Raw genomic sequence first — 16,517 nt, 5'->3', positions numbered from 1 at the left:
AAGTGAGCGTTCCAATGGAAGGGACATAGAAATTGGAGAAAGAGAGAGAAAAAAGAGGCCTCCAATGGTGCAGTACCGTTAAAATGTAGGCTTTATTAATTGCTAAAAAGGTGGACCGCTACATGGACCGCTACATGAAAAAAATCAATTTAAGAGCATTGGGCGGAAGTGATGTTTTGACGTCGCTTCCGCCCTGCAATGGTATGGAGATGGGTGGGGGGCCATCTTCCCCTCACTCGTCATCCTTCCCAGGTAGGGACAACATCTACCACCACTGATAAAAGTGATCTCACTGCAAATCCGCCGCAGAGACCACTTTTATCTGAAAGTGGACTGCCCGCTCTTGAAGAGGGTATAGGGGTTATGGTAGCTAGCAGCTACCATAACATCAGTATTATTTTTCACAGTAGCAACGTATAACGACATCGGGCGGTCTGTAAGTGGTTAAACAAAACCTGTACCACTCTGTGTGATTTGAGGCTAGGATGGAGGTTCACCTTCCAGCAGGACAATGACCCCAAACACAATGCTAAAACAACACTTAAGTGGTTCAAGGGGAAACATGTAAATGTGTTGGAATGGCCTAGTCAAAGCCCAGACCTCAATCCAATAGAAAATCTGTGGTCAGACTTAAAGATTGCTGTTCACAAGCGCAAACCATCCAACTTGAAGGAGCTGGAGAAGTTTTGCAAGGAGGAATGTGCAAAATCCCAGTGGTAAGATGTGGCAAGCTCATAGAGACTTATCCAAAGTGACCTGGAGCTGTGATAGCCGCAAAAGGTGTCTTAACAAAGTATTGACTTTAGGGGGTGAATAGTTATGCACATTGACTTTTTCTGTTATTTTGTCCTTTTTGTTGTTTGCTTCACAATAAAAAAAAAAAATCTTCAAAGTTGTGGGCATGTTCTGTAAATTAAATGATGCAAATCCTCAAACAATTCATGTTATTCTAGGTTGTGAGGCAACAAAACACGAAAAATGCCATGGGGGGGTAAAAACTTTTGAAAGGCACTGTAAATAGCTTTGTGTTATTTGCAAACACAGAGTAGTAGTTCCAGAAGTCGAAATTGGTGCATACTACTTACCTTACCACATTAGACCAATCATAGCATAAATAATTTCATTAAAGTGATTTGGTTAAATACTCAAATGCTCATTTATGTCTAGGGGGTGTGGTAGAGCACTGGACCCTGCAGCCTCTTCTCCCCTGCACTGATACTCTCTGGTATTATCATGACTGATGTAGGCCCAGGCAAGGCTGAGTCCTTACCCGCTGGTAAGTAAGCGAGGCATGGTTCAGGGTCAGTAGTAAGTAACACAATTCAGCAATAAGTAATGCATCTACTATACAAGATGATCCACACTGGCATAGGGATCATCAGGGCTGGAACTACCTTGGCTTACACTTACACCCCCATTACCACTATGTAGCTTCTATTGGCTATCTAGGCACTGTAAGGGGTTAGCTCGGTAGCGTTCCCTACACACTGAATTATACAGAGAGGCAGCCGTGGGTGGTTGAAAAACAAGGGTTACAGTTTATTCTTCCATATTGCTGGAAACAAGTGCAAGCATCCAAACAGCATAAACAAAACATAAAATAAACCCTGGCCACTTGGGCCGTCTACCTTCACAACACAGGAACCTACCTATGGAGTCTGGCACAGCCTACTGCTGGGAAGACACTGCTAATCTTCCAGCAGAAAACAATAGTCTTTTTGATTTTCTTATCACACAGCAAAAATATCAACAACCACTTCACCTTCAGAAGTCTTCCTCAGCTCACTGCTCTCCTTAACTCAACAAGCCTCAGGATGCAGCATTCAGTAGTAATCCTCTTGACAGCCTATAGAGGCCTTAATTTTTCCATTCTGAACAGCTGAAGCTATCCAACATCCTTAAACCTTTCTGGCTACCTCTGCAGCCAACACCTGATAGTAATTGGTGAATTTTCTAAACAAGGTAGAAATGTATCTCCCGTTTGTGACAACACCCCCAGATTTACCTGACTTCCTGTCACAGCACTTAACCCTTGGGCAATTCGATGTGCAGTGGGCTAAGGATAGATAACAGAGTGCAGTTGTAAATAGGGTTCATTCACAACAGAGGCCAGTCACTAGTGGTGTACCACAAGGCTCTGTACTAGGTCCTATTCTTTTAAATCTATATGTAGGTGATATAACTAAAGGGTTGTTGGGTAAGGTTTGTCTTCTTGCTGGACAGGCAGGCTCAATGGAACACTTGATCTTTTTTTGCTGTCACTTTTCTATGTTTCTATGTAGTCTTTTTTGTGCCTGGCTATTGCACTAACCCAGGTTGACCTAACTTCTCTCTTGATTGCCCCCCTGCCTTGATCCCTGCCTGGACCTGACTATTTTCTTGCCAACCCCTTAGTGTACAGTCTCCAAACTGTAGCTTTCCTCTCCTTGCCAAGGGCTGTGACTTGGTGCCAGCTTGCTGCAAAGAGGCCCATCTCCATCATTAGGTATCTGATGAAGATCAGCTGGTGCAAAGAGTTTGTGCCTTAAGTGAGCCCACATCACCACCCAGTTGTTAGTGCAACAATAAAAAAAAATTGTATATTATGAATGTTCATATTTTATTGCAACATCTTATAAGGATTCTTTCATTTTTTCCACTTCCACTTTGCACTAGTGACAGTCTCAGATCCCACTGCTGGCACTGGAATGTGACGATTGTGCATTCATCCTCTCCCCCTATGGGACAACAAAGAGTCAGCAGACTATAATAGCTAGATTCAGGTAGATGGGCGCATCTTTGAGGCGGCGTAGCGTATCGTATTTACGATATGCTGCCGTAAGTCAGAGAGGCAAGTGCTGTATTCACAAAGCACTTGCCTCCTAAGTTACGGCGGCGTAGCGTAAATGTGCCGGCCTAAGCGCGCCTAATTCAAATGAGGATGAGGGGGGCGTGTTTTATGTAAATTACTCGTGACCCGACGTGATTGGCGTTTTTGCGGTGACGTATACAACACCGACGTTCTCTGACGCGGAAGTTCAATGCTTTCACGCTTGCGTCAAATCAATTCAACGCATGCGCGGGATTTCGGGACGCTGGTTATACGTCATAACCAGCGGACATGTCCGATGAGTCATACTGACCATCGGACATGTCCGACGGACATGGTTCCAGCGGAAGAGTTTCTTAGCATGCTAAGAAACTTTTGTCCGCTGGAAACCTGTCCGCTCAGCCAGGAATCCGTTCCGGTAGGTCCTACACATGGTAGGAGTTCACGCCCCGTTGTGACGACATGCAAATCATCCTCATTTTGTCTTCTGAATCGTCTCCTGGGAAGCGTGACGCTGTGCTCCCAGGAGACATTGTGCTGGGAGATGAAGGGACACACCCACTCCCGCGGGAGGCAAGGCAGGAATTGCCTGTTACAGACTCCAGAGAAAGGTATTGCAATGCTATTTTAAAGTATGGATAACGATCTGTGTATATACACACATCGATAGTCTTATTAAGCAAAACTTTAGATTTAGGGTGAACCTCCCCTTTAATGTCAGGGCCTCATATACAGTTTATGGTTGTCACGTCTACCCCAACACAGGTGGTCAGACTCTATATCTGGCTACTGTGTTCTTCACCTATAGCAGCCCCCTTTCCCATAAGGCAAGCAGGCCTACCTGTACTTGGTTGCCCTCACTTATACACAATTCTATAGTGCCTGGCTACCACCTCAGTGCATGTGCAAACTAAGCAAAGCAAACACGTACTTGCGGTAAGCGGACAGGTGGCGTGGTTCTATGACTGTCCAGGTTAAAGGTAGGCTGAGTTCAGGGAATAGTCAGAAATCCGGTCCAAGATCATGCATAGGGATCCAATGTTGCAGAGCAGGGCAGACAGACAGACAGACAGGGAGCTTGATCAGGAATAACACACGTATCACTCTCTATCACACGCAATAAAATGAGGGCTTAGCTGGCTTATAACAGGCTTGAGTTTCCACCCAGAGACTGACCACATCAATCAACAGGTGGACAAAGACAGGGAGAATGCCATAGCCAAATCCCGGATGCTGGAATTAGGAGCAGGAGCACTAAGTGCTCCTGACAATGGTCGATGGAATCTAGGAGGGTGGAGAGAAGTGTGTACCTTAGAGAGGAATAAAGTGACAGAGAGTCAAGTGGAACCTTGTGTCCCATCAGCTTTCTGCCCCTCAGAATATTGATGTGTTTGGTGTCTACCTGATTGTTATTTTCTTATACATTTGGGTAAACACAGGGCTGGACTGGGACAAAAATTTGGCCCTGGACTTCATCCAGACCGGCCCACTTTAATTCAATAAAATGTTGCCCCAACCCCCCGAAAAATCACGCCCATCAAAAGGCCCCTACATCCATTATTGTATATCATGAGAGGGTGAGAGAGAGGGAGGGTTGAGGGAAAGGGGGTGAGAGAGGGGGGTGAGTGTAAGAAAAAGAGAGTGAGTGTAAAAGAGAGGGGGTGAGAGTAGGACCCCTTTTTACACTGAGGCGTTTTTTAGGCGCTTTTGGGCTAAAAATAGCGCCTGTAAAGCGACTGAAAAACGCTTCAGCTGCAGTCCCAGTGTGAAAGCCTGAGTGCTTTCACACTGGGGCGCTGCCAGGGCGTTAAAAAAAAGTCCTCCAAGCAGCATCTCTCTTTTAAAAAACAGCCCACTGAGCCATCGGCCCACCGGGAAACTCCCTGTAGTCCCTATGGCCAGTCCATCCCTGGGTAAACACATGTTATTAATGTAATTTTATCAAAGCAGGAATTTTAGATAATTTGCCCAGTTTGGCAGCTCGATCTCAGGTTAAAAAATAAATTAGGAATGTGTATCATTTTAAACTGTTCTGCCAGACTATTTATGACCTGACTCCACTGGCAGTGTTTTCAAATTCTGCTTAGTACTGTTTAAATACCGTACATCACCAGAAACTTTATGACCCGCTGCCTGGGATCTAATGTTATCTGCTTTCCATCTCACTTGGGGCTGGTTTTTGTCAGTTGTGCTGGAAACTGGAAACATTTTTCAAGGGTGTTTTATTCTGGTATGTTTATTTTTTTCACTTTCTCGATTACAGACATATAATTTAAATATGACCATCTTTGATTTTGGTTTGCAAATTTTGGAGAGGCATTGTGTACAACATGGCTTACCCATTCTCCTCACCATTTTTTGGGGGGCGCGCAAACAAACTGAAAAAAATAAACATCAAGCGCAGCCACTGTGCCCATCAAACGCAGCCACTGTACCCATAAATTCCCGCCACTGTGCCATCAAACGCAGCTACTGTACCCATCAATTGCTGCCAGTGTGCCCATCAATTGCTTCTAGTGTGACCCATCAATTGCCGCCAGTGTGCCCCATCAATTGCCGCCAGTGTGCCCCATCAATTGCCGCCAGTGCGCCCCATCAATTGCCACCAGTGTGCCCCATTAATTGCCACCTACTGTGCCCGCCCTGTGCCTGTCTCCGCAATGTCCTCCACGCTCCGAGTCCTCCATGTCTTCTCCCATCCTCTTCCTGCTCTGCTATGATTGGACGCCTGATAGGCGTCCAATCACAACGCCTGTCATTTCAGCTAATCAGGTGACAGGGTAACCAGACCCGAGCACCTGATTGTCTGAGAGGCGGGTCAGCGTTAGGGAATTTATTTGCTTTCCTAACAAAACACTGTGTAAACAGCGAACGCACAGCATTGCGCCCGCTGTTTACCATTTTGGAAGCCTATTAGAGCCTATGGCTATAATCAGGACACCTATTAGAGCCGATGGCTCTAATCAGGCGCTTCCAAAAACACACCCCGCCGCTGTAATTCAGATGCCAGACAAGGGGCCGGACACCTGAATAGGGTGCGGCAGCGGCGACAATAGATAGATTCATGCAATGCATGAATCTATCTATTGGTAATAGACAGGTGCAGGAGAGAGGGGGCGGCCCTCCTGCACCCTTTATGGACGCTCCGCTACTGTTCCTCACTCATTTTGGGGTCAGTCATCACAAACCTGTTGAAGCCTACATGGGATCCTAATGGCTGGGTCCAAATTTTCTTCATGCTTTTTAGGCCCATTGCCCTGTATTTAACATGCATAGATATGTGAAGTGATGCTGCACAGCGATGATGGCATCTGGCACATAAATGGGAAAAACATGGTCAGGTTTTGGGCCATTTGAGAGTTATCATAAAGAAAACACCAGCCAGAAGAGTTATTTTGCAGAGCAGATGAGAAAAGTTCCAGACCAACAACACTGGGTAATTGCACCTGTAAGGCCCCGTACTCACGACCAAACATGTCTGCTGAAACTGGTCCGCGGACCAGTTTCAGCAGACATGTTTGGCCGTGTGTAGGCCCGAGCGGACCATTTTCGGGCGGATCGGACAGGTTTCCAGCGGACAACTGTTTCCTGGACTTGCTTTAAAACAGTCCGCTGGAAACCTGTCCGCCCGGACATGTACGGTCGTCTGTACAGACCTACCGTACATGTCCTGCCGCCGGCCATCCCTCGCATGCGTAAAACAGTCATTTCAGCAAAAAAAATTCCTTTAGTGACCCTTTAAGTATAGCCGAGACAGAAAACATATGTGGTACCAGCACTTTAAATAAGGGCCATTATTAGGGTATTTAGTACATATAAGTGAAAATGGGTCTGATTGCTAATAGTGTATTGAGCTTGGAGGGGCCCAGATTTTGACCAATCCAAATATGCCAGTGAGATGGGCTGTTAATGTTAGCATGTTTGATAATGATGTCAATGGTGTCAATTCTCAAATTTTCTACTGTGATTTGTAGTTTTGCCACTAGGGATGGTGTTGAGTTGTATAGTGGCATAATGTCATGTATTTTCTAGTGGAATTACTCCATGTCTTCCCATTCCTGTTGTTTCCAATAAAACAAAAAAAAAATGCTCAGCCATGGGTCAAGCAACATCTTGACTGGCAATAGTCATATCTGCATATTGTTAGTATTATTATTATTCAGGATTTTTATAGCGCCAACAGTTTACGCAGCGCTTTACAACATCAGGGAAGACAGTACAGTCACAATACAATTCAATACAGGAGGGATCAGAGGGCCCTGCTCGTTAGAGCTTACAGTCTAGAAGGGAGGGTCAAGTGGAACAAAGGGTAGTAGCTGTGGGGGATGATCAGATAGACAAAATGAAGATATAGTTGTTAGGTGTGGGTAGGATAGGCTTCTCTGAAGAGGAGGGTTTTCAGGGATCCTCTAAAAGCTAATAGAGAAGGAGATAGATGGACAGATTGGGGTAAGGAGTTCCATAGGCTTGGAGAGGCTCTGGAAAAGTCCTGGAGACGAGCATTGGAGCAGGTAATGAGAGAGCTAGAGAGCAGGAGGTCTTGAGAAGAACGATGAGAATGATTAGGTTGGTATTTAGAGACTAGGTCAGTGATGTAGCTTGGAGCAGAGTTGTGGAAGGCTTTGTAGGTAGTTGTTAGTATTTTGGATTCAATTAGTTGGGTGAGCGGAAGCCAGTGGAGTGATTGACAGAGAGGAGTAGCAGAGACAGAGCGGTTGGTAATGTGGATGAGTCTGGCAGCAGCATTCATGATGAACTGGAGGGGGGATAGAGTATGCAGAGGTAAGCCAATGAGGAGGGAGTTGCAGTAATCAAGGCGAGAGATGACCAGGGAGTGAATTAAGAGTTTTGTTGTGCCATTGGTTAGAAAGGGGCGTATTTTGGAGATGTTGCAGAGGTTGAGGCGGCAAGATTTGGACAGTGATTGGATGTGAGCCTTAAAGGAGAGTTCAGAGTCCAGAAATACTCCTAGGACCTTGGCATGTGGGGATGGGCTGATAGTTGTGCCATCAATTTTCACAGAGAGATCAGGGGAAGAGGCACGTGGGGGAGGAAAAATTATAAATTCTGTTTTGGATAGATTAAGTTTGAGGAAGTGGTGTGACATCCAAACTGATATATCTGTTAGTAAATTAGTTATACGTGAGGAGAATGAGGAAGTGAGTGAGGGGCAGAGAAATAGATTTGAGTGTCGTCAGCATAGAGATGGTATTGGAAGCCGTGGGAGGCTATCAGCTGACCCAGGGAGGAGGTATAGATTGAAAATACGAGAGGTCCAAGAACAGAACCTTGGGGGGACCCCAACAGAGAAAAGAAGAGGAGAGGATGAAATAGAGTTGTAAGTAACGCTAACAGTGCAGTTGGATAAGTAGGTAGAGAACAGTCACGGAGACCAAAGGTGTTGAGTTTTTTGAGGAGGAGGGGGTGGTCAACCTTATCGAAGGCAGCAGAGAGGTCCAGGAGTAGGAGTAGCATATAACATAAAAGATGGATCTCATACTAATTAAAGATCACTATCACAGTTTGACCGATTCGTCACAATGGATGGGGTACCTCCACAACTATGGGCTCGATATTCATAAAGGGGGGCAGGGCAAAAAAAAGGGGGGACCAAAAGGCCATCGCACATGGGCAGAAGTTGCATATGAAGAAGCAACTACGATAACATATTGGATAGTATAAACATTATTGTGTATAAAAGATAACAAAAAAATTGGGAGGTCAATTAAAACACCAATTAAAAGTTGTGTAAAAGGACAACGTTATCACTCATTCTCAACACACAGGATATCACTCCCACATGCAATCATAGCACAATAACCTTCATATACTTCCTAGTATCTATGCCTTGAAATTCTAGGTAGAGGGTCATCAGGTGCTGAGCGATACTTGTTAATGACAGGGCGAGTTGTAGGCTTCTAGCACCACTGACTTCGGTGTTACCTTTGACATTTCCGTGAAATCACGGTTCTCGGCTTAAAGATACATTATAGGAAGAAAAACACATAGGGCCGGATTCACGTAGCTCGGCGCATCTTTATACCGGCGTAGTGCATCTCATATGCGCTATGCCGACGTAACTCAGTGAGGCAAGAACAGTATTCACAAAGCACTCGCTCCCAACGTTGCGCCGGCGTAACGTAAATTGGCCGGCATAAGCCCGCCTAATTCAAAGTAGGAAGGAAGTGGGCGTGATCCATTTAAATGAACCGTGACGCCATGCAAATGAATGGCTGAACGAATGGCGCATACGCCCAGCCTTACGCCCGTCCGGCGCAAAAGTACATCCTGCTTGTTTCCCCCACCTGAAGCAAGGTACTTTTGCTGAGCGATGGCTAATGTTGAGTCTGAGAGGGACAGGAGGAAAAAAAAATTCTCCCCAGATGAGAAGGCTGTCCTCATCTCTGCCATAGAGAAATATGATGGGCTAGATTCAGAAAGACTTACGACGGGCGTATCAGTAGATACGCCGTCGTAAGTCCGAATCCGCGCCGTCGTATCTTTAAGCGTATGCTCAAATTGAGATATGCTTAAATGTTGCTAAGATACGACCGGCGTAAGTCTCCTACGCCGTCGTATCTTGGAGTGCATATTTTCGCTGGCCACTAGGTGGCGCTTCCGTTGATTTCTGCGTAGAATATGCAAATTCTCTCAAGCTGCTCCGGTTCTCTTCTTTTGAGGTCTGACCACCTCTTCCTCAACTGCTCCCTTGACCTCTGCATCTTGAATTTCTGATGGAGAGTCTTCTGCACACTCTCCATTATCTTGGCCTTGACCTTCTTGGGGTTCTTGTAAGGCCCTTTTAGACAATCATAGTCCTCCTTTTTAAGGATGGCAACCATCTCCACCATTTCATCAAAAGCCATGTTGGTGGCTTTGCACCTCCTCTTGCTTCTGGTGTGTGCCTGGCCTCTCTCCTTACTTGTGGTTGCAGCTTCCTGTCTCTCCTGAGTGTCCTCCATCATGTCTTCAGTGAAGTGCATTGACCGACCGAAAAGGGGCGTGGCAATTACTAGCACGATCGTCATGGGCGGGGATACGTGCAGAGCTTCTTGCATGCGTAGTGTATAAAGGGATATTGCGTGAGTGAGAACGTCGTTCGCAGTTGGTAGAAACGTCCGGAAAAAGATCGTGCAGTACGACGATACGAAACTTGATTTTTGGACTTTATGATCAGTGGATGAGTTTGTGGGTTAGATATGGGGAGAAAGCTAAGGCTTGACTGACATTAGTTTTTTTTGCTAAATTTTGACGTGCAGAAATAATGGAGGCCTTCAGAGAACAGGAGTTCTTCACAGAATTTGTTCAAAGGGGGCCCCGGATGGCAACCCCCCTTTTTTCTAGAATTTTTCTTTCCCAAAAAATGATTTATTCAGCCAAGATCTGGCATTGTAATGTCCCCCCCCCACCCCTAAAATAATCGACATATTGTTGCCACACAGCACGTGCGCTTTGGGGGGCCAAGTCTGTATGGCCACAGGCTCACGGGCCACCACTGGAACATCAATGGCCTTATCACCAGGCACAAGTGTCATGTAGTTTGTTGAGGGTCTCTTTAGGAAATTGTGCAATATGCAGCAGCAAAGTATGACACGGTTCAGATTCTACTTAACAAACCTACAGTCCTTGTCTTGTTTGCACAGCCTGTATACTGCTGTTCAAAGTATATAGGGCCAAGGGGTCTTGTCAGGGCCGATCCTCCCTATAGGCTCACTATGCAAGCCGCTTAGGGCCCCGCAAAGCTGCAAAGGGCCCCCCAAATTACTAGAGGCCCCGTCTGGTGAGAAGTCATTTTCGCCCCCTCACCCCGCTTCGAAACTCGCTGGCTGAGTCATTTCCGACAGCAGAACACCCCCTCCCCCCGCTTCTCAACTTTCTTTAATGTGACATGTCACTGTCGTCAGCGCCCCCTGCTTCTCATTTTTAATGTGCCATGTCATTTTGCTTAGGATCCCAGGGAGGTCAGGATCGGCACTGGGTCTTGTAATGACCTGGGGGGAGTGTTGGCAGGGAAACTCATGCTATTTTTTTCAATGATTTTTATCCATATTGCAGGGACCAAACATTACATTAAAGCCGCAAGCAGTATTAAATTACTTTTTTCTGAGAGTAATCTCATGTTGTGCAGGGACATTTCTAAACATGTGCCACTACTATAGACACGCAGCAGGTACGATATTTAAAGGAATTTTAGATTTTTTTTTCACTTTAAGCATCATTAAAATCGCTGCTCCAGAAAAACTACAGTTTTTAAAAGTTTGATACATGTTGCCTGGGGCAAGACCCGGGTTCTCAAAGACGTTTTCCAACAATAACTTGAATATTGGGCTTTAAAATGAGCACTTTTGAATTCGAACGTTCGAGTCCCATAGACTTTAATGGGGTTCTAAATGTTCGCGTGAACGGTCAGTCCATTCGAACGTTCTGATGCAAACCGAACGCGGGTATGTTCGGCTCATCCCTAGTGGTCAACTCCATCTGGTAAGAAGCTGTGTGTGCTTCTGTAGGAGGTGGTGGATTTCTCATTGGGTGACATCTTTATTCACCTTAAAGAGGAGTTCCACCCAAATTTGGAACTTCCTCTTAACCCACTCCTCTCCCCCTTACATGCCACATTTGGCATGTAATTTTTTTGGGGGGGGAGTGGGGGCTTCAGCACGAGTGGGACTTCCTGTCCCACTTCCTCCTTCCTGTAGGCGACTAAGCTTAATCGCCTTCAGGAAGTGGCTGCTGTAGGCGATCGCCTAGGACACGTCACAGGTCCTAGGCGATCTCCTGGCCAATTACGCGGCGCCGGGCCGCGCCGCTCGCGCATGCTCAGTGCCGCGCCGCTCGCGCTCGCGCATGCGCAGTGGGTGCCCGGCCGTGAAGCCGAAAGCTGTCACGGCCGAGTGCCCACACTGAAAATGAAGACGCCGGCCGGAGAGGGGGGGAGAGGAGCGGAGCCCCGGCCGGCGCGTCGCTGGAGCGCTGGAGCAGGTAAGTGCCTGTTTATTAAAAGCCAGCAGCTACACTTTTTGTTGCTGCTGACTTTTAATAAACATACAAATGGCTGGAACTCCCCTTTAATAATTATCGCATGTGGGCAAAGAATGGGCTTTACGTTCACTTTGGTGTAATGACGCGTACACACAGTCTGAGTTTTGACTGGGCAAAACTCAGTCAGAATTTCCAACGTAAAAATAGAGAACCTGCTCTCTATCTAAGTCCATCGGAAATTCAGACAGAAAAAGTTTGATGGGGCATACACACGGTCGGAATATCCAATGAAATGCTCCCATCTGACTTTTTCCATCGGAAATTCCGACCGTGTGTACACGGCATAACTTTACCAAGGAGCGCTACACTTCTTTGTTTGTTTCTGTACATTTGTGCAGCTAGAAAATTGTTTTAGCAGCTATTTCATATATCAGATTGTGTCCAAGCGCATGTTTTTTTCTATTTCTTATGAATGTTTGTGAGTGCATCTTTTCATTGGTTTTACATTTTGTTACATGTTAAAAACATATTACACTATTGGCGGATTGGCGCCTCACTTTCCCCCTACCCTCTTCTTTTGCAGTGGTCGGGTTCCCAGCCCACTCTGAGGGGCAGCCGTAATATTCCCAACAGTGTTCGTCATAGACTATTTTTTATATTCCCAAGCTTATATCGCCGGGATGTTTCTTATGATTTATTGCCTATGAGTTTACATTTTTTTATATGCACATCTAACAGCTTAATGATTAGCAGCCTTGTATTTAAATGTATCTTCCACACACACAATTACATTTTATTTGTATACAATTATGCATAGTTGACAGCAGGTGCAGTGCTGGGTACAACATTGCCGTTTAGTTTATTGTCTCATATAACTATAATTTTAAAAGGAATTTTAAAAGGAAAAGCTGCGCTGCAAATTAAATCAACATAAATATTCAATTATGTTAAAGCGGATGTGCCACGGGAACAAAATATTAAAAGTCAGCAGCTACAAATACTGCAGCTGCTGACTTTTAATATTAGGACACTTACCTGTCCTGGAGTCCAGCGCCGATCGCAGCAGAGCACGAGCGATCGCTCGTCACTCTGCTGCTCCCCCCGCCATCCACGCTGAGGGAACCAGGAAGTGAAGCGCTGCGGCTTCACTGCCCGGTTCCCTACGGCGCATGCGCGAGTCGCGCTGCGCCCGCCGATTGGCTCACACGCTGTGTGCTGGGAGCCGAGTGTTCCCAGCACACAACGGGCGACAGACGGGATGTGACGGAATGCCCGTCTTTCGCCCGTATCGTGTGGCCGGAAGTGGGTGCAAATACCTGTCTTTAGACAGGTGTCTGCACCCCCCTCCCCCCTGAAAGGTGTCAAAAGTGACACCGGAGGGGGGGAGGGTTCCGATCAGCGGGACTCCACTTTAGGGTGGAGGACCGCTTTAAGGGCACACAAAACCCCAGTGCATAAAACTGAAAAAAGGTTGTGCAAAAGTCCATATAGGATGTATCACAGAAGATTGCAGGAAGTGACAGAAAGTTCTCCAAATGGGTGAGGCTAAATATCCAGGCAAAATCTTGTGAATCAGATGACAAATCCTCCACCACTTATGTACCAACTGCTTACCAGAGCAAGAAATAAATCAGGCATGTATACACATAGGTCAGTAAGGGTCCTGGGTAAACTGCCACTCTCTCTCCTGTTTCACCAATCTTCTATGTCAGACCAACTTTCTCCATAGATGTAACCCAGAGGAGAAAAACACTGACATGGTGTGATATCGTTTTAAAAATATTTATTATAAAAAGGTATTGCACTCACATGTATGTCGGTTAAAAAGTGCGATCAATAATATTAGCCGGCCGGCTCTGCTGTCTGCTCGTCCTTCCGGGTAGACAGCGTGGATCGTGGTGACGTCAGCACGTCGCTCCTCCCTACGCCGTTTTGTCACACAGATGACTTCTTCCAGGGGTACGAGCCACGTGCTGACTCGCCACTCTTATAACAGTAAATAACACCCGGGACCGCCCAGCTCTGAACCTTGGGGATCGCGGGCATCGGCCGCCATATTTAAGTTGGGATCGCTGCCAGTATTCAAACTGAATATTTATGTTGATTTAATTTGCAGCGCAGCTTTTCCTTTTAAAATCGTATTTTTGTGTGTATCTGACATATAAGCTGCAGCAGCCTTTTTTATTTTAATTTTTTTAATTTTTATTATTTTTCACATTATTTTCATAGTGTCATCACTATTTCACATATTAGACCTGCGCAGTATCTTCCAATTCATATAACTAGCATACAATCTTATATATAATTACACAGTTGCAGTTCCTGCTCTTCACAGACAGGCTCGGATAAGGTAAGAAGCTAACCTACTGCACTATGATATATTGTATTGCTTGATATAATACTGTTATTCTCATCTGTATCAGATGACCTATATGTGTTTATACAGATATATCTTCTATGACTTAGGCCCCGTACACACGATAGAATCCATCCGCTGAAAAATCCCAGCGAATCGGTTTCAGCGGATCGATCCTATGGTGTGTACACGCCAGCGGATCTGTTTTTCGCGGATATTTCTCCCCTGGGATGGATTCCAGCAGATCGAATATTTGCTGACATGCCAAACAAATCTATCTGCTGGAATCCATCCCAACGGATGGATCCGCTGGTCTGTATAGACTCACCGGATCCATCCGTCCGAAGGGATCCCCCGCATGCGTCGTAATGATTTGACGCATGCGTGGAATTCCTTATATGACAGCGTCGCGCACGTTGCCGCGTCATAATCGCGGCGACGGCGCGACACGTCATCGCCAGAGGATTTCGGCGCGGATTTCAATGCGATGGTGTGTACACGCCATCGCATAGAAATCCGCGGAAATCCTCGAGAGGATTTATCCGTGGAAACGGTCCGCTGGACCGTATCCGCGGATAAATCCTCCCGTGTGTATGGGGCCTACAGTGGCCACATCCTAGGTGGATACGTGTATTTTGAAATTAGAGTTTGATTTTTTTGATTTATTTTAGAGGATTAGTTCATTCCATTTTAATTCTTATTTTTTTTGACAGCTATAGCTTTATTTTGTAACAGAACTTACATTTTAACTCTTGGTTATAATTTGAAAGAGAAAGGAAAAAATGTGAAAAAACCTTCCTGTATTTTTCTCCATGCAACGTTTACATTATTGGCATAGACTTAGATACCCACCCCAACAGATCTCCCTGTAACTGAACCAGAACAATCCTCTTGACTTGGCGCTGAACTCCTTGACCAACATCAACACCCGTTATGAATGTTACATATTTTTGAAACAGTGCATGTTTTTTTGCTGTAAGAACTCCTTTGGGCTCCATGTATACTATCGCTTTTCATAAGCTCCAAAAAAGCTAGAAAAACCCTTGATAAAAAATACTGTTAATGGCATTTTTGTGCCCGCTTCTAGTAGCTTTTAGAAGCTTTTAGGAGGTTTTAGGCACAGTTAGGAGCATTAGCATTGCAGTACAAAGTAAAAAAAATATATATGGTAGGAGCATTTTAGTAGCGTTTAGAAATTGGGAGCATTTAGGAGCATTGAGCATTTTCTTTCTACTTCTTTTTTTGTTTATAGCGCAAAAAATAAAAACCGCAGAGTTGATCAAATGCCATCAAAAGAAAGCTATATTTGTGGGGGAAAAAAGATGTAAATTTTGTTTGGGAGCCACGTCGCACGTCTGCGCAATTTTCATTTAAAGCTAGCACTGATTGTTTGTGCGAAACGCGTCAGTTTTTTTACCCCACTGCTTGCTGTGCTGTGCTTTGTAGTGCTTTTTATCCTTTTTACACCAATAAAGGCTACCTTTTTAGGTTTATTTTGGTGTGCGGCTGTCCATGAATTATTTTCATTGATTTTTTGCCTTGTGAATTGCCAGCACCCACGGTCTTTGAGGAGGACATTGATTGCTTATTGCATTTGCCTGGAGCGGCGGTGTCTCTTTTTCTTAAAGTGTGACAGTGCCGAAAGCTGAAATTTTGCCTGGGCAGGAAGGGGGTATATGTGCCCAGTAAGCAAGCGGTTAAACAAAGTGCATTTATCCTTTTTGCCCACTTTCCCCCTACACAATTCCATGCCTATCTTAAAGCAGTATTAAACCCAAAATCAAACATATAATATATTGCAGGTTATATAGAGGGTTATTTACTGTAAAGTCTCATACACACGATCAGACTTTCATCGGACAAATCCGTGGATTTTTGTCCCAAGGGCGTTGTCCGTGAACTTGTTCTGCATACAGAACTTTTTCAGCCAACATACACCAAACTATGTGGTTTTTCAGCTCTTTACCACCACCCTTTGGGCAACTTCTGCTATTGTTGTCTAATGTTTAGCATTGGTTCAGAGCATGCATGTTTGTAATTTGGATTTTAGTCCGACAGATTTGTGTACACACGATCGGATGATCCGACTGAACACATTTGTTGTCGGAAAATTTGAGAGCATGCACAGCCAACATTTGTTGTCAGAAATTCTGACAACAATTGTCCGATGGAGCATACAGACGGTCGGATTGTCCGATAAAACACGTCCGTCGGACCATTGTTGTCGGAAAATCCGATCGTATGTATGGGCCTTAAGAGAGGCAAGGATGTGGAATTCCCTTCCACAGGCGGTGGTCTCTGCGGGAAGCATTGATAGTTTCAAGCACCTGAACGACAACAACATACAGGGATATGCAATGTAATACTGACATA

Source organism: Rana temporaria, chromosome 11 (genome assembly GCF_905171775.1).
Source record: "Rana temporaria chromosome 11, aRanTem1.1, whole genome shotgun sequence".
Classification (NCBI taxonomy): domain Eukaryota; kingdom Metazoa; phylum Chordata; class Amphibia; order Anura; family Ranidae; genus Rana; species Rana temporaria.
This window is presented reverse-complemented; position numbering follows the sequence as displayed.